Below are 25,738 nucleotides of genomic sequence, written 5' to 3'. Positions count from 1 at the left end.
ACACCTCCCCCTCTTACCTTACTAAAACACCTAAACCCCGGAACTTGCAACAACCATTTCTGTCCCTGCTCTATCCATGTCTCTGAAATGGCCACAACATCGAAGTCCCAGGTACCAACCCATGCTGCCAGTTCCCCTACCTTATTTCGTATACTCCTGGCATTGAAGTAGACACACTTCAAACCACCTACCTGAACACTGGCACCCTCCTGCGAAGTCAAATCTGTGCTCCTGACCTCTATACTCTCAATCTCCCGTACCCCAAAACTACAATCCAGGTTCCCATGCCCCTGCTGAATTAGTTTAAACCCCCCCAAAGAGCACTAACAAATCTCCCCCCCAGAATATTGGTGCCCCTCAGGTTCAGATGTAGACCATCCTGTCTATAGAGGTCCCACCTTCCCCAGAAAGAGCCCCAGTTATCCAGAAATCTGAATCCCTCCCGCCTGCACCATCCCTGTAGCCACGTGTTTAATTGCTCTCTCTCCCTATTCCTCATCTCACTATCACGTGGCACGGGCAACAACCCAGAGATAACAACTCTGTTTGTTCTCGCTCTGAGCTTCCATCCTAGCTCCCTAAAGGCCTGCCTGACATCCTTGTCCCCTTTCCTACCTATGTCGTTAGTGCCAATGTGGACTACGACTTGGGGCTGCTCCCCCTCCCCCTTAAGGACCCGGAAAACACGATCCGAGACATCACTTACCCTTGCACCTGGGAGGCAACATACCAAACGTGAGTCTCTCTCGCTCCCACAAAATCTCCTATCTGTGCCCCTGACTATTGAGTCCCCAATTACTAATGTTCTACTCCTTTGCCCCCTTCCCTTCTGAGCAACAGGGACAGACTCCGTGCAAGAGGCCCGTACCCCATGGCTTGCCCCTGGTAAGTCGTCCCCCCCACAAGTATCCAAAACGGTATACTTGTTACTCAGGGGAACGACCGCAGGGGGTCCCTGCACTGACTGCTTCTTCCCAGTCCCTCTTACAGTTACCCATCTATCTCCAGTCTTTGGTGTAACTACTTCCCTGAAGCTCCTATCTATGACCCCCTCTGCCTCCCGAATGATCCGAAGTTCATCCAGCTCAAGCTCCAGGTCCCTAACACGGTTTTTGAGGAGCTGGAGTTGGGTGCACTTCCCACAGATGAAGTCAGCAGGGACACTGACGGCATCCCTCACCTCAAACATTCTGCAGGAGGAGCATTGTACTGCCTTCCCTGACATCCCCTCTAGATTAAAAAAAAACAAGAAAAAGAAAAAGAAAGGAAGAGCTTACCTGATATTACCTCAAACCCTGCTCCCACTGAAAGTTAAGCAAATTTAAAGGCACTCACTCACCTTCACGACAGGCCCCTGCTCCCGCTTCCCAACCACCATGGGGTGGGGGGGTTGGTTAGAGGAGGAAGTAGGGTGGAAAACACTCACGAAGTGTTTCGGGTTTAACTGTCACTTGCCAACAGCCCTTCCACAAACCACCTTCAACTTAGGCTGACCGCACTGCACGTATGCAAATTCCCCCAGAACAGCTGATCAGTAGCTTTGCTCTGCTGCCCTCTGCTGGATGCTTGCTTTCACTCAAACTCCTTGGGTCTCCTTCGCCGGTTCACCTTCAACTTAGGCTGACCGCACTGCACGTATGCAAATTCCCCCAGAACAGCTGATCAGTAGCTTTGCTCTGCTGCCCTCTGCTGGATGCAGGGCAGCTCCTACTAGGGCGCTTTACTTTTAGCCCTTTGCACCCAGTTTTGGGGGGGATCTTCGGGTTATAACTTCACTAAGCGGTGAGATAATAGAGAAATGCCCAGAAGATCCAGATCAAGGAAGCCAGCAAATAAAGAGTTTTCTTGAGGCCAGTCAGCTGAGAAAATGGCAGCAGAGACTGCTACTGTGACTCTGACCACTGCATTGATAGCCAAAATGCTAACAGGCATTTTGGCAATGAAATTCCAGAAATAGTGGCAGGTCGTCTCAGAGGTCAATAGAAGAAGCCCTAGCTCCCATTTGGCCAGCATTGGTGAAGACTGATGAGACGGTAAAGGCGCATGACGCGGTGCTACAGGATGTAAAGACGGCTCTATCAAGGCAGAGCGATCAGATTGTCTCCTTGGAAGCAGAGATGGCACAGCTGGCTGGTGATAATAAAGCACTGAGAGCCAAGGTGGATGATCTGAGGGATCGCTCCAGGAGACAGAACTTTAGAATTGTGGGATTGCCAGAGGGAATGGAAGCCCCAAATCCATCTGACAACACCTTGAAGATGTTTTGGAACATGGTGGGGTGGAAGGGGGGGTTGATGTCCCCCTCCCAAGCTGGTTCAAGCCCACTGGTCACTTTGGCAGAAGCACCGTTCTGGCGAACAACCACGGTCAATCATCAGGAGGTTCCACAGCTTTCAGGAGAACTAGTCCTGAAGTAGGTTGAGGGTCATCGGGACTACAGATGGGAGGGTCAAACCTTCAGGTTCCATCAAGGTGTGGACATGGAGCTGACTAGAAGCCTGGCAACATTTAATAAAGCGAAGGCCAGCTTGTAGCATAGTAAAGTTCGTTTTAGGATGGTATACCTTTCACACCTCAGAGTGACTTATGATTTGATGAACTAATATTTCGATGCGCCAGAGGTGGTAGATCCTTTTGTCAGGAAGAATGGGATGGGGGCGAGTTAATTGTTATCTTCATGATTTCTTTGTATTATGGGGGAAGGCATGTAGTTATGAGGGTTTTTTGGGTTTTCTTCTACAAGTTTGTATTTTCTTCTTCCCGTGTGGGATGGGTGTTGTTTCTTTGATTATTAAAGTTGGATGTGGGTGGGGGGAAGGTGCTGGTTGTTATGGCTATTTATTTGTCTTTACTCCGGGCAGTGGCCACCCTGCTGGCTGAAGAGTTAACTAACGGGAACAGAGTGGTGAGGTAACTGCAGCTTATTATTTTAGGGTAGTTTTAGATAATAAGATTAATGTTTTTGTTTAGTCTGGGGTTTGGGCCCGCCTTGTGGTGGATTGATTGTTTAGTAGGGTGTGGTATTGTTGGGAGACGGGGAGGATTAGGAATAGTTTCTGACCGTGGCTACAGCTTGTTCTTTTTTTTGTCATGAGAGGGGGCTTGGCGGCCACCTTGGTTCGTCCCGGTGCCTGTACGCTTTAAGTAGTTGCTGGATTATCCCTCTTGGTTCAAATGGCTGTCAGGCTTTGGGGGAGCGTGACTGGCTTTGGGGGAGGCGCAACTGGAAGACCCCAATTCGGCTGGTCACTTGGAATGAAAGGGGGTTGAATGAACCAGGAAAAAGGTCCAGGATATTTGCTCACCTGAAAAGTTTGACGGTTGATGTGGTGTTTCTGCAAGAGACCCATTTGCGGATCAGGGATCACACAAGATTTCAGAAGCGATGGGTGGGGCAGGTATTCCACTCAGGTTTTGATGGTAGGACTTGGGATGCTGCAATGCTGATTCATAACATTTAACTTGTGTTTTAAGCTTGTTCAAGTTTATGCCCGGATTGACTTATTTGTGGTGGGTAGATGTCTCCTTCCTGGAGTGAAGAGGACGGGGTACTCGGTAATTGTTATCTCAGACCATGCCCCACATTTTTGTGGATCTGGTGTTAGAGCCAGGTCCCTTTCAACGTCCACTGCGGAGATTGGACATGATATTACTGGCAGACAAAGGATTATGTGAATGCACATCCTCTGCCATTGGGGAGTACATTACGTTTAATAACAATGAGTCTGTCTCATAGAATTCCTACAGTATAGGAGGCCATTCAGCACATCAAGTCTGCACTGACCCTCTGAAAGAGCACCCTACCTAGGTCCACACAGATGCCCTATCCCTGAAACCCACCTAATCTTTTGGACACCATGAGATAATTTTAGCACGGCCAACCCACCTAACCTGCACATCTTTGGACTGTGGGAAGAAACCGGAGTACATGGAGGAAACCCACAAATACATGGGAGAAACACAGACAGTCACCCAAGGCCTAAACTGAACCCGGGTTCCTGTCGCTGTGAGGCAGTAGTGCTAACCACTGTGCCACCTTGCCTTCTCACATTCTGTGTTATGGGAGGCTGTCAGTATGAGTAGATTATTTCCTACAAGTCACAGAAGGAAAGGACTGGGAGGGTGGAGCGGCAGAGGCTGGTGGGTTCCATCTGGAGGTGGACCGCCAGTACTCGCTTGCCGATAGCCGGAGTTGCTGGAGTCAGAAAATGTTACTGACAGAATTTGAACTACTCTCAATGGGTGTAAGTACAGTACAAAAGGAAGCTTGCAGGGAACATAAAGACTGACACTAAGAGTTTCTATAGATATGTGAAGAGAAAGAGATTGGTAAAAAGAAAGGTAGGCCCCCTACAGACTGAAACAGGGGAATGCATAATAAGGGACAAAGAAATGGCTGAGCAATTGACTACATACGTTGGTTCTGTCTTCACAAAAGAGGACACAAATCAGATACCAGAAATTTTGGAGAATGAAAAGTTTAGTGAGAGGGAAGAACTGAGGGAGGTCAACATTAGTGGAGAAATGGTGCTGGGAAAATTGATGGGATTGAAGGCGGATAAATTTCCAGGGCCTGAGTGGATGCTTTGTTGGTCATCTTCCAGGATTCTATAGATTCTGGAACAGTCCCTGCAGATTGGAGGGTAGCTCATCACTCCAATATTCAAAAAGGGAGGTAGAGAGAAAGCAGGGAATTATAGACCAGTAAGCCTAACATCGATAGTGGGGAAATTCTTGAATCCATTATCAAGGACTTTATAGCGGAACGTTTGGAAAGCAATGGCAGGATCAGTGAGAGTCAGCATGGATCTATGAAGGGAAAATCATGCTTGACAAATCTGTTCAAATTCTTTGAAGAGGTGACCAGTACAGTCGACAAGGGGAAGCCAGTCGATGTGGTATATTTGGACCTTCATAAAGTATTTGAAAAAGTCCCACATAAGAGATTATTGTGCAAAATTAAAGCGCATGGGATTGGGAGAAACATATTGAGGTGGATGGAAAACTGGTTGGCAGAGAGGAAACAAAGAGTAGGAATTAATGGGTCCTTTTCAAATTGACAGGCAGTAATTAGTGGAATGCCACAGGGATCGGTGCTGGGACCCCAGCTATTTACAATATATATTAATGATTTGGATGAGGGAACAAAATGTAACATCTCAAAGTTTACAGATGGTGCCAAGTTAGGTGGGAGGGTGAATTGTGACGAGGATGCAGGGCTCCTACAGCAAGATCTGGACAGGTTGGGCAAGCAGGCAAATCAATGGCAGATGCAGTATAATTTGGATAAGTGTGAGGTTATTCACTTTGGAAGCAAAAACAGGAAGGCAGATTACTACCCGAATGGTTGTAAATTGGGATAAGGGAGTGTGTAGCGGGACCCAAGTGTCCTTGTGCACTAGTCACTGAAGGTAAGCATGCAATTGCAGCAAGCGGTAAAGAAGGCTAATGGTATGTTGGCCTTCATCGCGAGAGGTTGAGTATAGAAGCAAGGATGTGTTGCTGCAATTGTACAGGGCCTTGGTGAGGTCACACCTGGAGTATTGTGTGCAGTTTTGATCTCCTTCTCGGACGAAGAATGTTCTTGCTCTCGAGGGAGTGCAGCAAAGGTTTACCAGACTGATTCCAGGGATGACGAGACTCATATGGGGAGAGATCGACTAGGGTGGGATTGTTCTCGCTGGAGTTCAGAATGAGGGGGGGGATCTCATAGAGACTTGTAAAATTCTAATAGGACTAGACAGGGTAGATGTTACCAATGATGGGTGTGACCAGAACTCTGGGTCACAGTCTGAGGATTCAGGGTAAACCATTTCGTTCAGAGATGAGGAGACATTTCTTCACACAAAGAGTGGAGAGCCTGTGGAATTCATTACCACAGGAAGTAGTTGATGCTAAATCATTGAATATATTCAAGAGGCGGCTAGATATAGCATTTGGGAGAATGGGATCAAAGACTATGGGGAGAAAGCAGGATTAGACTATTGAGTTAGATGATCAACCATGATAGTGATAAATGGCGGAGCAGGCTTGAAGGGCCAAAAGGCCTCCTCCTGCTCCTATCTTCGATGTATCTATGTATATAAGTATGTAACTCAATTAAATTTGTCAGACACGAGTCCTTGACAAAGCCATGTTGGCTGTTTGGCATCAACTTATTTTGCCTCAGTGTATATTTATCTTATCCCATATTATGGCCTCCATCAGTTTTCCTACTATTGATGTCAAGCTGACATGTCTGTAATTTCCGGGGTTAACCTTTGCCCCTTTGTCTTTTTAATATATTTTATTCATGGAATTTTCACATATATACACAAAATATCAGAAGAACAAAACTACTCAATGGACAACCGCATCCCGCCTGACCCCCGTCGGATAACAATATCCCGCCACATCCCGCCTTGCCATCTTAAGTCCCCCCCACAACCCCTCAATTCTCCTCAAGGAAATCGATAAACGCCTTCCACGTCCGAGTGAACCCCTCTGTCTACTCTTGGAGGACGAACTTGATGTTTTCCAGCCTCGAGAATTCTGCCAGGTCGCTCAGCCACACTCCCGCTTTCGGCAGCTCAGAATCCCACCATCCAAGCAAAATCCGTCTCCGCGCTATCAGGGAGGCAAAGGCCAACACTTTGGTCTCTCTCCCCCCTGGACTCCTGGGTCTTCCAACACCCCAAATTTCGCCACCTGCGGACTCAGTACCACCCCCACACCCAACATCTAGACATCATGTCCAAGACCGCTGCCAGACCCCACTTAGTCTTGGGCATGCCCAGAACGTGCAGACGTGATTCTAGAGTCCCCCCCACACCTATCCTCTACCCCTGCAAAGAATCTGCTCATCCTCGCCACCATCATATGAGCCCTGTGCACCACCTTGAACTAGATGAGGCTTAAACCACGCACATGACGAGGACACGTTCACCCTCCGCAAGGCATCCGCCCACACCACCCCTTCCAGCTCCTCCTCCCATTTACGCAGCCCCAGAAAGGATGGAACTTCCTTCCTAAGTCCTGAACCAGCAGGAACCTAAAGCCATTCCCTCTGGGCAACTCATACAATTATGCCAAGTCCTCCAGCCCCACAAATCTTCCCCCTATAAACAAGTCCCCAAAGCACTCAATCCCCGCCTGATGCCATCTCCTAAACCTCGTATCCAACCACGCTTGCGTAAACCTATGATTATGACAGATCAGCGTCCACAGCGAAGCACCCTCCAGCCCTAAATGCTGCCTCCACTGCCCCTACACCCTTAGGGCCGACATCACGACTGGGCTCATGGAGTACCTGACTGGTGAGCATGGTAAAGGTCCTTTCTTAAGCAACAGCATCACATTTGCAATCCTCCAGTCCCCTGGGACTAACCTGGTGTTCAGAGGAGCCTGTAAAGTTTCTGTTAACAGCTCCGCAATACATTCCCTTACCTCTCTCAGCACCCCAGGATGCATCCCATTTGGGCCTGGCAACTTGTCTATCTGGAATGCTGTCAGTCTTTTTAGCACCTTTTTTAAAAAATCTATCACAATACTATTCAGTTGTTACACCCACATTTTCAACTGGGCCATTGTCACCACCATCTTCTAATTTGGTGAAGACAGAAGCAAAGTACTCATTTAATACTACTGCCATACCCTCCATTTCAGTGAGCAGTTTACTCTGCTTGTCCCTTATGGGCCCCACTCGAACCTTCACTAATCTTTACCATTAATATGTTTGAAGAACATTTTGCTATTTGTTTTAGCAGTCTGCCACCCTTCCTCATGCTTCCTCTTGGCCTTTCTTATGCCAGCCTGAGCCTCTCTCCGGCATTGCTATTATTATTCTGGCATGCATCATACACCTCTTTTTTTTCTTCCTTATTTTATCATCAATATCCTTCATCCAGGGTACTCTAGCTTTGGATACCACATATTTATTTCTCATGGGTACCTTCCTAGCTTGCACCCTATTAATCTCTCTTTTGAAAATCGCCTATTTTTTTATCCACTGTTTTAACCACCATAATGCATTTCTAATCAACCTACTCCAGTTCAACTTTTAGACCCCTAAAATTTGCCCTTTTCCAGACTGGGATCTTAATCAGAGATTGATTTTTATCCTTTTCCAACGTATTATTGAATCGTATTATATTATGATCGCTGTTTGCCAACTGCTCCCCAATTGGACCCTCTCCACCTGCCCCGCCTCATTCTGTTGGACCAGATCAGGCACAGCTTGCTCCTTAGTAGGACTGGAAATTTACTGTTCCAGAAAGTTCTCCTGCACACTCTGCAGGAATTTCTCCCTTTCCATGCCGGACACTCCACGCTTTTCCCAATCTACCCTAGGGTAATTGAAATCCCCAACTATCATAAACCCTTCTTACACTGCAGATTTCCATAATCTGCCTACAAATACTCTCTTCCACTTCCTCCCCACTATTTGGTGGTCTATAATAAATACCAAACAAAGTCACCGCTCCCTAGTTGTTCACCTCCAACCACATAGATTCTAATTCAGGAACTGCATCTTGTTCAAAAGATTATGAGACTAATAATAATATTATACCATTAATGTCACAAGTACACTTACACAAAGATACTGTGAAAATCCCCTAGTCGCCACACTATGGCTCCTGTTCGAGTGCACTGAGGGAGAATTCAAAATGTCCACTTCATCTAATAAGCACATCTTTTGATCTTTTGTGGGAGAAAACGGAGCACTCAAGAGGAAATGCATACAGACACGGAGAGAAAGTGCAGAATCCGCACAGACAGAGACCGAAGCCGGGAAGTGAACACTGGTCACTGGCACTGTGAAGCAACAGTGCTAACCACTGTGCCACTTACTTTGACCCACCTGCTCCCTTTTTACCCACCTTGTTCCTACTAAAATCCTTAAAAACCGGGATATTAAGCATCCAGTCCTGTTCTGGCTTGAGCCACGTTTCATCAATGCTGCTACGTCATATGCAACTAGAGCAAGTCTTTAGCAGCCCCCCGCTACCTCAATACTACCTGTCCCTCTACATATCTTTGTATCATCTGCAAACTTAGCAACAGTGCCTTCAGTTCCTTCTTCCAGATCATTAATGTATATTGTGAAAAGTTGTGGTCGCAGCACAGACCCGAGTCACACCACTAGTCACCGGCTCCCATCCTGAAAAAGACCTATTTATCCCCACTCTCTGCCTTCTGCCAGTCAGCCAATCCTTGATACGTGCCAGGATCGTACCCATAATACCTTGAACTCTTAACTTATTTAACAGTCTCCTATTCGGTTCCTTGACAAAACCTTCTGGAAATCTAAATAAATCATGCCCACTGGTCCTCCTGTGTATAACTTCCTTGTTACCTCCTCAAAGAACTCTAACAGATTTGTCAGACATGATCTCCCTTTGACAAAGCCATCCTGACTCGGTCCTATTTTATCATGCACTTTCAAGCACTCCACGATCTCGTCTTTAATAATGGACTCCAAACTCTTACCAATGACCAAAGTCAGGCTAACTGGCCTATAATTTCCCAACATCTGCCTCGCTCCCTTCTTAAACAGCGGTGTTATATTAGCCACTTTCCAGTCCTCTGGGACCCTTCCTGCCTTCAGTGATTCCTGAAAGATCACCACCAATGCCTCAACAATCTCCTCAGCTATCTCTTTTAGAACCCTGGGGTGTAATCCATCCGGTCCAGGTTATTTATCCACCTTCAGACCTTTCCATTTCCCCAGAACCTTTTCCTTCGTGATGGCCACTGAACTCACCTCTGCCCCGTGATTCTGCTGGAGCTCTGGCATCCCACTAGTGTCTCCCACCATGAAGACTGATGCAAATTTAACTATTCAGTTCCTCTGCCATTTCTTTATTTCCTGTTATTACTTCTCCCGCCACATTTTCCAGCGGTCCAATATCTATTTTTCGCCTATCTCTTGCCTTTTATAGATTGATTGAAAAAACCTCTTCCTATCTTCTTTTATATTACTCAGTAGCTTGCACACACACTTCATCTTCTCTCTTCCCCCCCCCCCCCCCCAACTCCTTATTGCTTTTTTAGTTGTCCTCTGCTCGCTTTTAAAGGCTTCCCAATCATTTGGCATCCCACTAATCATCGTCACTTTTATGCTTTTTCTTTTGCTTTTATGCTGTCCTTGACTTCCCTCGTCAACCATCTTGTCCTCCCCTTAGCAGGTTTCCTCCTCCTTGGGATGCTTTTCCCCAAAAACCTCTGCCATTGCTATTCCACTGTCTTCCCTGCTAGGCTCCTTTTCCAATCAACTCTGGCAAGTTCCTCCCTCATTCTTTGTAGTTACCCATATTTAATTGTAATACCGTTACATCGGATTCCACCTTATCCCTTTCAAACTGCAGGGTAAATTCTATCATATTGTGGTCGCTGCTCCCCAAGGGTTCCTTCACCTTAAGTTCCATAATAAAGTCTGCCTCATTACACATCACCAAATCCAGAATTGCCTGTTCCTTAGTAGGCTTTGTCATAAGCAGCTCCAAAAAAACCATCTCTTAGACATTTCACAAATTATTTTTCTTGGAATCCATTACCAATCTGATTTTCCCAGTCCACCTGCATATTGAAGTCCCCCATGATTATTGTAATATTGCCTTTTTTACATGCCTTTTATACCTCGGATTTATTTTCTGCCCCACATCCTGACTACTGCTAGGGGGCCTGTACATAACGCCCATCATGGTCTTTTTACCTTTGCGATTCCTCAACTCTACCCACAGAGATTCTATGCCTTCTGAACCTCTCTCGCCCCTAGCTATCGATATAACTTAATTCCTTACTAACAATGCAACCCCGCCTCCTTTGCTCATCTGCCTGACCTTTCGATAGAATACATCTCCTTGTATATTTAGATCCCAGCCCTGATCCCCTTGCAGCCACGTCTCTGTGATGCCCACAACATCGTACCGGCCAATTTCAAAGTGCGCAACAAGCTCCTTGTTCCGTATACTACAGGCATTTAGGCACAACACCCACAGTCCTGCATTGACCACCTTCATTCTCACACTTGTCACCTTTTTAGCTCTGCCTGAGGGCGATGTTGTTCTCTTATTTTGATTCTCTATTTCCCCTTCAGTTATTACACCTTCTAAGACAACGCTCTGGTTCATGCCCCGATGTAATACTAGTTTAAATCCTCTTAAGTGACTCTAGCAAACCTCCCAGCAAGGATATTGGTGCCCCTCCTGTTTCAATGCAACCCGCCCTTCTTGTACAGGTCACACCTGTCCCGGAAGACATCCCATGATGTTCAACACTTCCACTAAACCTCCTCTGAACCCCCTATTCTCCAACAACAACAACCCCTGTTTCTCCAATCTATCCAAATGACTCAAAAGTCCCTCATCCCTGGAACTATTTACATAAACAGTGGGCTAAACAGCTGGCTTGTAATGCAGAACAATGCCAGCAGCACGGGTCCAATTCCCGTACCGGCCTCCCCGAACAGGTGCCAGAATGTGGCGACTAGGGGCTTTTCACGGTAACTTTATTGAAGCCTACATGTGACAATAAACGATTATCAAATAATTTCTGCAACTTTTTGATGCCTTCACATCTTTCCCAAAGTGTGGTGACCAGAATTGGATACAATCTTCCAGTTGAGGCCAAGCCAGTGCTTCGTAAAGTAGTACAGGCCAGGTTTAGGGAACCCCAAAGTGTATCATGGAGTTCACCTGACCCACAACTTTTAATAGATTTTGGTTATGGGGAGCACAAGGGCCCACCTCTACAGGTCTGATGCAATAGAGATCCAAAGTACTTTTAAAACAGAACAATATTTATTCTATGAATCCAGTTAACATTTTATAAACACACAATAAACATCTTTGCAAATATCAACTCAAATACTTCCTCCAAAAAATACAGTACTCTATAAGTAATCCATAATCCTTCCTAGCAACATTCCCAAGACAAATACCCTCTTTAACAAAGACAGCCGATTTAAATTCTCTACTGAGAGCCGTTATCACTTTTAAATTAGCAAGTGATCTGAAGACATTCTTTTCATGCAGAGAGAGATCAAAATTACACCTTGTTTGGCTGGATGCAGCTTCAACTTGAAAACTAAACTGAACACAGACTGTAGCTGCCAGCTCAAAAATGAAAGGAAAAGCAGACAGACAGCCCAGCTCCACCCACACTCTGACATCACTGCAGCTATTTGATAAACATCAATTTCTTAAAGGTACTCTCATGACAAAAGATTCATCATAACTTCCTTGTTTTTATACTCTATGCCACTATGCATAAAGCACGGGAATCCATATGCCTTGTTAACCACTTACTCAACCTGGCACCATCAACACCTATGTGCACATATGCCCTTTTAGAAATTAACCCTTTGTTCTTATTGTCACTTCTTTTTCTCTTAGCAAAATGTATCACTTTAAACAGCTTGGCACTTAATTGCATCCACAAAATGTCCGCTCATTCGATCAGCATGGCAATATCGTCCTCATGTCTCTCACTATCTCCCTCAAGGTCGGTATCCTCTGTATCCCAGCTATGTCACACTTATCGAACTGCATTTGCTCAATAATGACTGTCAAGGCTTCAGAAGGAGACCAAGCAAAATTATTCACTTGGCACTTCCAGCTAAAAATGCTTCAGAAGATTTTTCTGTGTCCAGTATATTCAGTTGCATTCTAATGACCTTAAACCAAAGCACAATTTTAAACTGAATTGGCAATGTGCAACACATATCCAGTACCCAGATTTGTTTCAATGATAATGTCATTTAAAATCAATAATCAAATTGTTTCTCAATAACATAGTATCACTTACAACATGCAAATACTTTATGCTACAGAAGAATCTGCAATTTGAAATGTATAGCACTAGCTCTCCATTTAGAATAAGCCAACTTTTATTTTATAAGGTCTCAAATAAGGGCGACACAGTGGTTAGCACAGCTGCCTCACCGCACCAGGGATCCGGGTTCAATTTCGGCCTCGGGTGACCGTCTGTGTGGAGTTTGCACTTTCTTCCAGTGTCTGCGTGGGTTTTCTCCAGGTGCTCCAGTTTTCTCCCACAGTTCAAAGATGCGCAGGTTAGATGGATTGGCCGTGCTAAATTGCCCTTTCGTGTCCAAAAGGTGTGGTGTGGTTACAAAGATAGGGTGGAGTTGTGTGATTGAGTAGGGTGCTCTTTCTAAGGGCAAGTGCAGACTTGATGGGCCGAATGGCTTCCTTCTGCACTGCAAATTCTATGATTCTATGAAATGGAGTCAGCTTATTTTGTTTTTGACTCAACGACAGTCAGCTGATCTTTTCTGGGCCATAACTAGCAGTTAGATGCTGTGAATCCATATGTATAGGTTTGTCCTGGACGAGCCAAGAGGGGCCAAACATCCTATGTTTGTGCAAAAGGAATTACTGTCTATATCACTGCACTGGTCTAATTAGGAACTGCAGCACCGTTCGTCTCCTGGTGAGGATGCTGCCAAGAACTGGAATTGACAGCTCAGCACCACCATCAACAGGAACACAACAGGACTACACACAATTGATAAAAGTCTCCAGCTCAAACATAACAGAAATCTTGCCCACGCAAAAATAATACACAAAACGAAATGTAGTATAACTTCTTCTAAAGCTATACAAGCACAGCCAGGAATTATCACAACAAACTGAGATCACGGCATGGTCACATCACAGGAGGCTGTCATCCAGCCTGTGCAAGAGATGGTCCCAATCTCCTTTTTTAAAAAAAAATATTTAGGTGGTACCCAATTGCTGCTGAAAAATACAGTTGCATCTGCCTCCTTCACCCACTCAGGCAGTCCATTTTAGATCCTAGCCACTCACTACAGAACAAATGTTCACGCACGTCACCTTTGCCTTCGCCAATCACCTCAAATCTGCTTTCTGGTTCTCCACCTTCCACCAATGGGAACAGTTTATTTCTATCTGCTCATTTCTACACCTTCTTGATTTTGAGGACATCGAATCAAATTACCTTCCAACCTTCTCTCAGGAGAACAATCCCAGCGTCTCCAATCTATCCTCGTCACTGAAGCCCTCATCCTGGAACAATTTTCGTAAATGTTCACTGCACCTCTTCTAATGCCTTCACATCATGCCTAAGGTTTGGTGACCACAATTGACACAATCCTCCAGTTGACACCAAGCCACTGTTTTATAAAAGTTCTTCACACCATGCTTGTTTTTGTACTCTTTGCCTCAATTTATAACACCCAAATGTTACGCCCTTTAACTTTAACCTCTCCAGAACATCAAAAGGGAGGAGGAACTTATCACTCTCACTAGATAAAGGGCACTGGGAAATCTAACAGGACTAAAGACTGACATGTCCCCAAGACCTGATGGCTTGCATCCTCGGGTCTGAAATGTCTGCAGAGATTGTGGTTGCATTGGTCGTAATCTTCCAAATTCCCTAGATTCTGGAAAGATCCATGCAGATCAGAAAACTGCAAATCTAACATTTCTCTTTGAGAGGGAGAAAGTCAGAAACTGTAGGCCAATTAGCTTAACATCGGTCATTGACCAAAAGCTAGAAACAATTACATAGCTTTAACGAGGACATTTCGGAAATAATAATGCAATCGGGCAGGGTCAACATGGTTTTGTGAAAAGGAAATTGTGCTTGATTAAACTGAGCTTTTTGAGGATGTAACAAGCATGGTGCAGAAAGGGGAACCAGTAATTAAAGTGGAGATGGATTTCTAAAAAACATTTGATGAGGTGACACATAAAAAGGTCATAAATAAGAGCTCATTGTATTGGGGTGAAGTATATAATAAATGGGTCGATCTCAGGTTGGCAAACTGTAACTAGTGGAGTGCCACAGGGATCAGTGCTGAAGCTTAAACTATATTAATGACTTGGATGACTGTATTGTAGCCAGATTTACTGACAATACAAAGACAGACAGGAGAACAGTGAAGCAGATACACGGGAATGCAAAGGGACACAGGTAGATTAAGTGATTGGGCAAAATTTGGTAGGTGGAGTATAATGTGGGAAAATGTGAAGTTGTCCACATTGTCACAAAGAATAGAAAAGCAGAATGCTAATCAAATAGAGAGATTGTAGAATGCTGCAATAGAGGCATCTCGGCGTCCTCTTACATGAGTCACAAAAAGTAGGCATCCAAGTAGAGCAAATGGAGTGTTGCCCTTTAATGTTAGGAAGTGGAGTATAAAAGTCAGGATGTCTTGTTACAACAGCACAAGATATTGGGTAGATCGCACCTAGAATACAATGTACAACTGTACTATTTTCGTCTCCTTATTTAAGAGACCAACTTGGAGGCAATTCAGAGAAGATCCACCAGGCTGATTCCTAGGATCAAAAGATTGCCTAAGAGGAAAGACTGAGCAGCTTGAGCCTATATTCATTGGAGTTCTAATTGAAACAGGTTTTGAAGAGGCTTGACGAGATAGATGCTGATAGGATTCTTCCCCTTGTGAAGGAATCTGAAACTAGAGGACAGTCTAAAAGAAAATTCACCCATTTGAGACGTACATGAGGAATCTATTCTCAGAGGACTGGTAAGCTTAGGAATTCTCTCCCCCAGCGAGAAGTCGAGGCTGCGTTATTGAATATATTCAAGGCAGAGTGATAGATTTTTTCAGGGAGTCAAGGAATTGGGGTCAGAGCTGGGGGGGCACGGGGGGGGGGGGGGGGGGGGGGGGGGGGGGGCAGGCAGAAAAGTGCTGTTCAGGTCACAATCAGCTCAGCCGTGAATGTCAGAGCAGGCTCCAGGGGATGAATGGCCTCCTACTCCTATCTCTTTGGCTCTTATGAACTTTTGCAACTTGCCCTGTCACCTTTAATTATTTGTGGACATAGAAAATAGGAGGAGCAGACCATTCAGCCCTTCGAGCCTGCTTCAGCATTCATTGTGATCATGGCTGATCATCCAATTGTTCCCGTTTTCTCCAACACCCCCATATCCTTTGATACCTTTTGCCCCAAGAGTTATATCTGATTTTATGTTTTCAAGAACCTTCCTGTGGTAGAGAATTCCACAAGGTCAGCACACTCTGCATGAAGAAATGTCTCCTCATCTCAGTCCTAAAAGATTTACCTGGTACCTTAGACTATGACCCCTGTTCTGCACACCGCCACCATCTGGATCATCCCCCTTGCGTCTACCCTGTCTAGTCCTGCCTGCAATTTATAGATTTAAATGAGATGCACCCTCATTCTTCTGAACGCCAGTGAAAATAATCCGAACCGACTCAATCTCTCCTCATACATCAGCCCCTACATCCTAGGAATTGTTGCACTCCCCCTGTAGCAAAACCATCCTTCCTCAGATGAGGAGACCAAAACGGCACACAATCTTCCAGGTGTGGCCTCACCAAGGCCCTGTATAATTGCAGCAAGACATCCATGCTCTTGTACTCGAATCCTCTCACTATGAAAGCCAACATACCATTTGCCTTCTTTACTGTCTGCTGCACCTGCTTGCTTACCTTCAGCAACTGGTGTATGAGAACACCTAGGTCGCATTTCACATTTCCCTCTCCCAATCAATATTTTTTCTGATAATAATCTGCTTTCCTGTTTTTGCTACCTCACATTTATCCACATAATACTGCATCTGGCAAGCATTTGCCCACTCACAGCTTGACTAAATCACACTGGAGCATCTCTGCATTCATCTCAAAGCTCACCCTCCCCCCACCTTTGTGTCCTCTACCCCAAGGTCTGTCAGTTTCTGCACCCATTTAGGAATTGTATCTTACATTGCCTCTCCTCATTCTTCCTACCAAAATTCACCACTTCACATTTTTCTACATTAAATTTCATATGCCACGTGTCCAACCATTTCATCAGCCTGTGCATATCCTCTTGAAGTCTACTGATTTAGCACAGTGGGCTAAACAGCTGACTTGCAATGCAGAACAATGCGAGCAGCATGGGTTCAATTCCCGTACTGGTCTCCCCGAACAGGCGCCGGAATGTGGTCACTAGGGGCTTTTCACAGTAACTTCATTGAAGCCTACTTGTGACAATAAGCGATTATTATTATATTATCAAAAAATTCAAATCAGTTTACTAAACATGATTTGCCTTTAACTGTTGATGGCTTTCCTTAATTCCTGGAACTGCTTCCCTAACAGCACAGTGGATGGACCTACATCACACAGACTACAGTGATTCAAGGTAGCAGCTTATCACCACCTTCTCATGGGAAATTAGGGATGGGCAATAAATGCTGACCATCGGCATCAACATCCCAGGAAAGAATAAAAAATTACTCAGACAGGTCCATTCTCAGCTGACTGAAATGGATTCTCTCCCACTTAATTATGTTTTTTTTTCCACTGTAGATTGCTCCCAGTCTTTCTCCACAGTATCTTACGATCATTATTAAATATGATTACTATTCCTGAAACGTTCCCCTCCTGTCAGTCAAGACACCTCGCCCACCTCATTGCCAGAACCAGATTTAGCTATACCTCCCTTCCTCATTATTTGCAATTGTAAGTGGTGTCCAACTTGACAGAATTATGACATCAGCACAAATTCAGCAATTCCCGAGCTATCTGATCAACATTTATTAAGTACTAGTTACCCCTGCCCACCTGTCCTTTCCTCCTCACCTCTGCCAATAATGAGATATTGGAAGCATAAAAAATAAATGGCAGGGCAGCACGGTGGCGCAATTGTTAGCACTGCTGCCTCAAGGCGCCGAGGACCCAGGTTCGATCCCAGCCCCGGGTCACTGTCCGTGTGGAGTTTGCATATTCTCCCCGTGTCTACATGGACCTCACCCCCACAACCCAAAGGTATGCAGGGTAGGTGGATTGACCACACTAAATTGCCCCTTCATTGGCAAAAAATAACTGGTCACTCGAAATTTATAAAAACAGAAAAAAATAAAACTTAATGGCAAAGTTGTGTTGATAGCATGATGCTTTAAAAGAAATGTGTTCTTGTTTTCCGATCCCAATATGCATTGGGAATAAGGTACATGTACCTAACCTCCAACGTCAATCCTCTGACTGGGCTGTAAAAGGTTCCAAAAGATAACCAGGATGATTCTCTTTCCTAATGACACCTAAATTCCAAGTGTTCAAGTACAAGGGAGAATTATACAAACTGCCGCTGTACTCCCTGCCATTTTGACAGTTAGTGGCGATTGGACTGAAGTTTCAAATATCTTAAGGGGAAGAGACAGGTTTGATGAAGAGAAACTCCTGTCAGAAATGCAAGTCTTTGTTTTCTTTTCCTTATGTTGCTGTTAAATACATCGTATTGAGAGCAACTTGATCAATTGCAACACTTTTAAAAATTTATCTGCATGCATAAAGATTGAAACTGTCGAAGTAATATGCTTTCTCTGGTACTTTAGTTCAAAATGAGGTCCAATAAAATATTGTAGATCAAGCAAAAGCCAGAAGCTCAGAATATGAATTGCTTACGAACATCAAAAAGGCAAAAACAATGGTAGTCAGAAGGAATATATTGGCAAATTATAGTGAAGTTTGAAGTGGATGGTGTTACACTGGAACATGGAGGTAAGTTTGTCTACTTAGAACAGATGATAACAGCAGATGGTTGTTGCAATACCAAAGTCAAAAAAAGATAAGATAACCAGAAGTAATTTTGCGAAGATGAAGGATGTGTTAACTACAAAACCTCATAAGATGCTACATTCTATCCATTTTCTATGTCTCAGAAACCTGGACAATATGTGGTAGAAAATAGAGGCCTTTGAAATATGAGTGCTGAGACGTATGCTAAAAATTTAATGTACAGGTTGTGCGACAAAAAAGGTGCTTGAAGTTGCAAGAGAGCAGAAAGTAAAAGTGACATCCAGAAAAGAAAATGCCAGTATTGCAGCCATTTGATCAGAGCTGAAAAGCTAAAGATCTCTCCTACAGGGCAAAGTAGAGGGCAGCAGACCGAGGTGTAGGGGAGGCGGTAGCGTAATGGTATTGTCACTGGATTAGTAATCCAGAGATCTAGAGTACTCTGGGGTCTCAGGTTCAAATCCTGCCACCGCAGATGGTGAAATTTGATTTCAATAAAAACCTGGAATTAAAAGTCGCGAGATGACCATTGTCGATTGTCATAAAAACCCATCTGGTTCACTAATGCCCTTTAGGGAAGGAAATCTACCATCCTTACCTGGTCTGGCCTTTATGGGACTTCAGACTCACAGAAATGTGTTGACTCTTAACTGTCCCTCAAGGGCAATTAGGATGGACAATAAATGCTGGCACAGCTTCAAACCCACGTAATAATAATAATCTTTATTAGTGTCACAAGTCGGCTTACATTAATATTGCAATGAAGTTACTGTGAAAATCCCCGAGTTGCCACACTTCGGCGCCTGTCCGGGTACACAGAGGGAGAATTCAGAATGTACAATTCACCTAACAAGCACGTCTTTCGGGACTTGTAGAAGGAAACCAATAGCACCTGGAGGAAACCCATGCAGACATGGGGAGAACGTGCAGGCGCTGCACAGACAGTGACCCAAGCCAAGAATCGAACTTGGGTCCCTGGCATTGTGAAACAACAGTGCCGTCATATTTCACAGAGCAGCTGCAGACAAGCTATAATGGATGTATAAGATAGATGAGCATGACAGAGAATCTCCTGGTAGGAGGACCTACAAGCAGAACATGACAGCACAATATTAGGTATGTTCTCATAGATGTGTTGAGAAAGTGACATTAGCTCTTATATCCAGACCCGACATTGGTTTGGAGACTCAAGAAAGAGGAAATTAGTTAACAACGTACTCATGTTGTACAATGTTGTCACTTCATTTATTTGTATCATGTATCTGTTAATGCACTGGGTAATAAAAGGATAATTAAAACAAAACTTCAGGCAAATAATAAATGTTGCACATGGATGGTAAAATTCTAATCCTGTTTTCTATCAGGAGTTGGAGATTCATACGATATCCTCGGACTAATACTGCTTACCAGATTTATGGATTTATTATCTACCAGCAATATAGCAACTCATATTCTTTCAAAGGGTACAAAATAAATATGCTCCAAATGCTGGAAATCTGAAGGAAGCACAGGGTTGGTCGACTGGCTCGATGGTAATGCGAGAATAAGTGATGTGCCATACCATGAGGTTACAGATCATACTGGAATACAATTCTGCTGATGCTGCTGGCGTGCACGGCCTTACATAAACCTAGTTTGAACCATTAAATCAGTTTTGAATCAATCCCAGTGTCAACTAGCATCATGGAGGATATCCTTAGTATGAAGGCGGAACTTGGTTTCCGCAAGGACTGTGTGGTAGCCACTAATAGCAATGCTGGAATGGACAGATGCATTTGCAACAGATAGATAGAGAACCTAGGTTTATCCCATAAATTGGTTCTCCCACCATCTGCTGCAAGCTTCGTCTGGCAAGTACATCCTTCAGTCAGCTCAGTCAGTAGTGGTATTGCCAGGTTACTCTTGGCAATGGACATTGAAGTCCCCTATCCAACATACACTCTGTGCCTTCGGTTCCCTGAGTACCTCTTTGAAGTTCTAATCATCATGGAGGCGTACTGATTCATCAGTGGAGGGAAGGAGTTGATAACCAGCAAGCGATTTCCTTGTCCGAGTTTGACCTGATGGCATGGAACTCCAGGGAATCCAGAGTCAATGTTGAGGATTCCCAAGGTCATTTCTGTATGGTGTCACCTTTGGGAGGGGTGGTGATGAGAGGTTCTGGGATATTGACTAATGGCCGTGCTCACAAATTGAAACCTGTATGGGGAAGTTTCCTAACTTAGGCATCAAATGTTAGGAAGTGGACTTCACGTTACTCAACAAGTCTCTTTGTCATGTCCAAATTCAGTGCCCAGGTTAATGGTGGGTGGTCCATCTGATTTTATTCTTAAGAATATCTGGAGTACTTGAACGCAACTAACTGGCTTTCACTGCCTTTTCAGAGGACAGACAAGAATCAACTGCACTGCTGTGAATCTGGAACCATATAGATCAGAAAAGGTTAGGACAGCAGATAACCTTCCCTGAAGAACAATAGTAAACCAGTCAAGTTATACAACATCCAACAGCTTCATGATCACAATTATGGATACTAGCTTGTTATTCCAGATTTATCAACTGAAATTAAATTCATGATGTGATTACTCATCGACTAAGAAAGCCACTGTTGTACCAGTACGCCATGCACAATTTACAATATTCCACATTTCCACAAAAGATAAGTTATCTGATATTTGACAGCATAGCTTCAACAATCTCTTCAATTAATTAGCTGACAGCAGAAATATTTTGACAATTTTAATCACAAAATATCTGAAATAAAAATTACAATTCAGGGTTGTGTTTCAATGTGCATTCACACACCAAGCAGCAAAATTATAAAAATGACACGCATTTGACACAGACATCGAAGAAAACACATGTGCAACTCCCAAGTCAGAATCAGCCACTTACTTGCTCCCGCTGGAGTCAGACTTTCACGTCGTCAAAAACCTGGAGTGTTAGCATGAAGGACGCTGCAACTTCTCAGTACCAATCAATGTTCTAACAAATGGAGCTGGTCTCTCTATAGGAATGAAATGACTAATGGTCAGTACCTAGTCAAAGGTCACCAGCCACCTCCATGTAATAGTCTAAAGAAAAATGCACTGAACAAATACATCAACCAGCATAAAGATTTTAGGTTTAAAAAATAAAACAAATTGGAAAAAATGTTATTCAATGCTGCTCAGATCCTCAATCTCATTCACGATAACAAGTGGCATATTTACCCTTGGAAGAAAGAAAAGAACATGTATCATTCAAGGCTGCTTTGAATATGCAAATAGGTATAAGACAAAATACTTCAGATGCTGGAAATCTTAAATATATACATAAATGCTGTCAGAAAGGCAACATCTGTGGAGTAATAAACTGGTTTCAGATTGGTGAGCCATTCGCACCCTGCATTTATACAACACCTTTCATGATCTCAGGCTGTCCCAAAGCACTTTACAACCAATTGACTGTTTTTCAAGTGGAGTCACGATTGCAATATGGGAACTATGGCAGCTAATTTTCACACCGCAAAGTCCCACAAACAGTAATGTAATAATGATTACATAATCTGTTTGCAAAATAGAAATACTAAAAGTACTGAGCAGGTCTGTCAGCATCTGTGGAGATAGAAACAAAATTAACATTTCAGGATGTCAGAACAGAGGTTCATAGTTTGTGATCCAATTGGCTTCCCAATTCAGATAGTTTCAAACGCATCCTTTTTTTCTCATTTACTTATTCAAAGGCATGAGAAATGCGATCAAATAGCTACAAAATCTTCCTTGTACTATGTAACGGTATTTAAGATCAAGAGAGCAGTTTATAATGTCCTGTTGTAAACCATGTTTACCTAGTCCTCCTGCAATTGGTCGTGAAGAGACCAGGTAGGTCAAAGAAGTAAATAATACTGGCTGCAATGCAGGCACCAAAGAAATGGGATTCCTGAATGTTGAATTTTATTCTAAATTTTAGAACAGCATTCAGTTGACTTACCATACATATAGCTTTCAAGAGAATTATCTACCAAACCCACTATTATTCTGAGAAGCAAAATTTAGAGCTTATTGCAATAGGAGAAATATTAGTCTCAAAAAGGTGAACAATTATTCACCAAGCAGCAGGATTAGGATGCAAACTAACTCAAAAACTGCAACTATCAGCCAGATGAGTTGCAGGTGGCATCAACAAACACTGCCTGAAATTTCCAAGACATAAAATTTAAAAGAAATAAAGACACTTTATGAACGTCTCTTCGGATCTTTTGCATGCATTTCAGGTCTTCATCAGAAAGGCGACACTGCCAGCAAATCTTTTGATTCCAGACAGTCAGAAACCAGACTTACACTGAAAGGTGTGCTTCGGAACCCTCTCGGAAGTCCAAATGCACTGATTCAGTTGGAATTGCCCAGGAAGTCTGAAACTACAATGGGTAATTTCCCTCCTTCCTGGGCTCTCAGTAAAGAGTCAAAGGTTTTTTCTACTGTTACAATTTAATTACCTGGATCGTTATCTAGAAAATGAGACAAAAAAAATCTTCATCCAACTCCAGGCCAACTACAGAACTGACCCCCCCCCCCCCCCCCCCCCACTCCCACCACCCCAGAGCCCCTAACTCACCCCCACCACAAGACAAATCACCCTTAACCCCTCCAATTCACCCAACCCGAGCTCACCACCTGACTCCACTGACCAGATCTGACTAGCCCCGACCAGCCCCCTGACCGCCCAGCACAGCCTGACACAACCCCACCACCTGCCAACCATTTCCAACTCCTCCCTGACCAACCAACTCCAACCCCTGACCACCCAACTCCACCACTTGACTGGCCCCCAACCCCACCCAACAAGCCCCACAACCCGCCTTATCTGACACCCCTCCTCACCTGATCTGACTGGCCTGTAATCTGACAACCTATCCTGACCCCCGACACCCTGACACATCCATTCACCCACCTGCCTCCTTACCCATGTCACCCATAAGCCACCCCATTGCCCCCACCACCAACACTTTTACCTTCACTCCGTAGTTTTTCAAAGAAGCTTTGAAACATTTAATCTTACTTACCAGAATAAGACAGCTGATGCTATAAAAAGGAGGCATGGCCTGTCCTCCCTGACACTCCAGTGCTACGGTGAAACAATGAAACTCTTTGGGGATTGTGTGCCCTGCACTTCTGGAGAAACCAGGATCAGAAATCCCAACTAGAAATGCAGAGCTTGAGCATGGCATAAGAAAGTAGCATTGGCAAACCGATTGCCATTGCCAAACTACTGTCAGGAAGATTTGGGTGGTATGGGGTTGGAGTCGCCATTATTTCTGTAGTGGATAGACTCTTACACAAGAACCCAATGGGAAAGGGGACATATCGGAACAGAACTGCAAATGAGGAAAAGAAGAAACATTCAAAACAAAATTAAGGAAGAGAGAGAGACAGTGAATTGGAAATAAATACAAAACCAAGGGAGAAATTGAGGAATGACAGGACAATAAAAAGGTGACAATTGGAAAGTAAAAGGAAAGCAGACTTATTTGAGAAAGTAACAGATATGATGTCTTAAGTGCACATGAGCTTTGAGGGGCATTTGACCAGGTACCTTATAGAAGGTTAAGGGGTATGAAATTAGGAAGATACCAGCAATTTGAAGAGAATGGAGGAAATAGTGTTTGAGACAAGGGTAGTGACACACATAAGTTGGAAGGGTGTTGTAGTAAGTACTTCACAAGGTTTTGGGACTGAGTTCATTGTCTATCTTATGGATTTGGATATAGGACTACCAGGAATGGTATCACGTCATAACTGATATTTACGTAGCTTCTTTAAATGGAAGAAAACTCCAAGATGCCTCACAGTGACATTACAAAACAAAATATAACACCTGTTACGGATGCCTGGTCAGCTCTCAACAGTGGCTAATTCACTGGACCAGATGCCATACGTTTTTTTAAGTTTAACATGGTGCGGGAAGATGTATTTGTTCCAGGAGTGATAATAAAAGACATATTGGTTATTTTACAACAAACTTTGTTAAAACAAAACAAATGAAAACAATATTTAAACTTTTACTTCAGTTCTAAACACTAACAGATGGAGTTCCATACCCTTAACACACTAGTTCCTATTAAACATCATTTAAAATAACCACATCACTCTCATATAACATACAGCGCAGGAGGCGGCCATTCGGCCCATCGAATCTGCACCCACCCACTTCAGCCCTCACTTCCACCCTATCCCCGTAACCCAATAACCTCTCCTAACCTTTTTGGACACTAAGGATAATTTAGTATGTCAATCCACCTAACTTGCACGTCTTTGGACTGTGGGAGGAAACGGGAGCACCCGGAGGAAACCCATGCAGACAGGGGGAGAACGTGAAGACTTCGCACAGACTGCGACCCAGCGGGAAATCAAATCTGGGACCCTGGCGCTGTGAAGCCACAGTGCTATCCACTTGTGCTTCCGTGCTCATGCTGCTTATGCAGTGAGGACAAGGTAATGGGCAGCACGGTAGCATGGTGGTTAGCATAAATGCTTCACAGCTCCAGGGTCCCAGGTTCGGTTCCCGGCTGGGTCACTGTCTGTGCGGAGTCTGCACGTCCTCCCCGTGTGTGCGTGGGTTTCTTCCGGGTACTCCGGTTTCCTCCCACAGTCCAAAGATGTGTGGGTTAGGTGGATTGGCCATGCTAAATTGCCCGTAGTGTCCTAAAAAGGTAGGGTTAATGGGGGGGGGCGGGGTTGTTGGATTACGGGTATAGGGTGGATACGTGGTTTGAGTAGGGTGATCATTGCTCGGCACAACATCGAGGGCCGAAGGGCCTGTTCTGTGCTGTACTGTTCTATGTTCTATATGTTCTAATACTTGCATTTACAAAGCAATTTTCCTTGTTAGGGACATTTGCTCAGAATAATTTTCCAAAGCCTGCTTTGGTGGCAACTTTCATGTCCTCTGTTCGATTTCCATAGCTTTCCAAATCCTGCAACTGTTCGGAACAGTGTCTTTCTCTTTCTCTGTAATCTCCACCCAGCCATTCAAACAAAGTTCCTCTCGGGTTTCCAGACTTGAAACTATCATTGTTATCTTGGCTGATTGCCCATTCCTGTTTATACAGAAGAACAGAGCCATGCTTTTGATATGCAACTAACCTTCCATTGACGGACAAATACGTCATCAGACTCTGTGATGGGCTAATGGCTGGTCAAATTATTATTTGAGTGGGTGTAAATTCAGAGAGGTGGATAGTCAGCG

The 25,738-nt window shown here is 44.1% G+C and overlaps 1 protein-coding gene across 2 annotated transcripts in view; it reads right to left on the bottom strand.

Moving 5' to 3' along the window:
• LOC119962662 (WD repeat-containing protein 7) overlaps positions 1 to 25,738 on the bottom strand; it is an 869,538-nt gene that overhangs the window by 835,678 nt on the left and 8,122 nt on the right. The window contains exon 2 of one of the 2 annotated variants that reach the window (XM_038790561.1): positions 21,407 to 21,518. The exons of the other annotated variant lie outside the window; for it this stretch is intronic. The gene's annotated coding sequence lies outside the window, so the exon portion shown is untranslated. The remainder of the gene's footprint in view (positions 1 to 21,406; positions 21,519 to 25,738) is intronic. 2 annotated transcript variants of the gene reach the window in all.

Source organism: Scyliorhinus canicula, chromosome 3, assembly GCF_902713615.1.
Source record: "Scyliorhinus canicula chromosome 3, sScyCan1.1, whole genome shotgun sequence".
Classification (NCBI taxonomy): Eukaryota; Metazoa; Chordata; class Chondrichthyes; order Carcharhiniformes; family Scyliorhinidae; genus Scyliorhinus; species Scyliorhinus canicula.
This window is presented reverse-complemented; position numbering and strand designations above follow the sequence as displayed.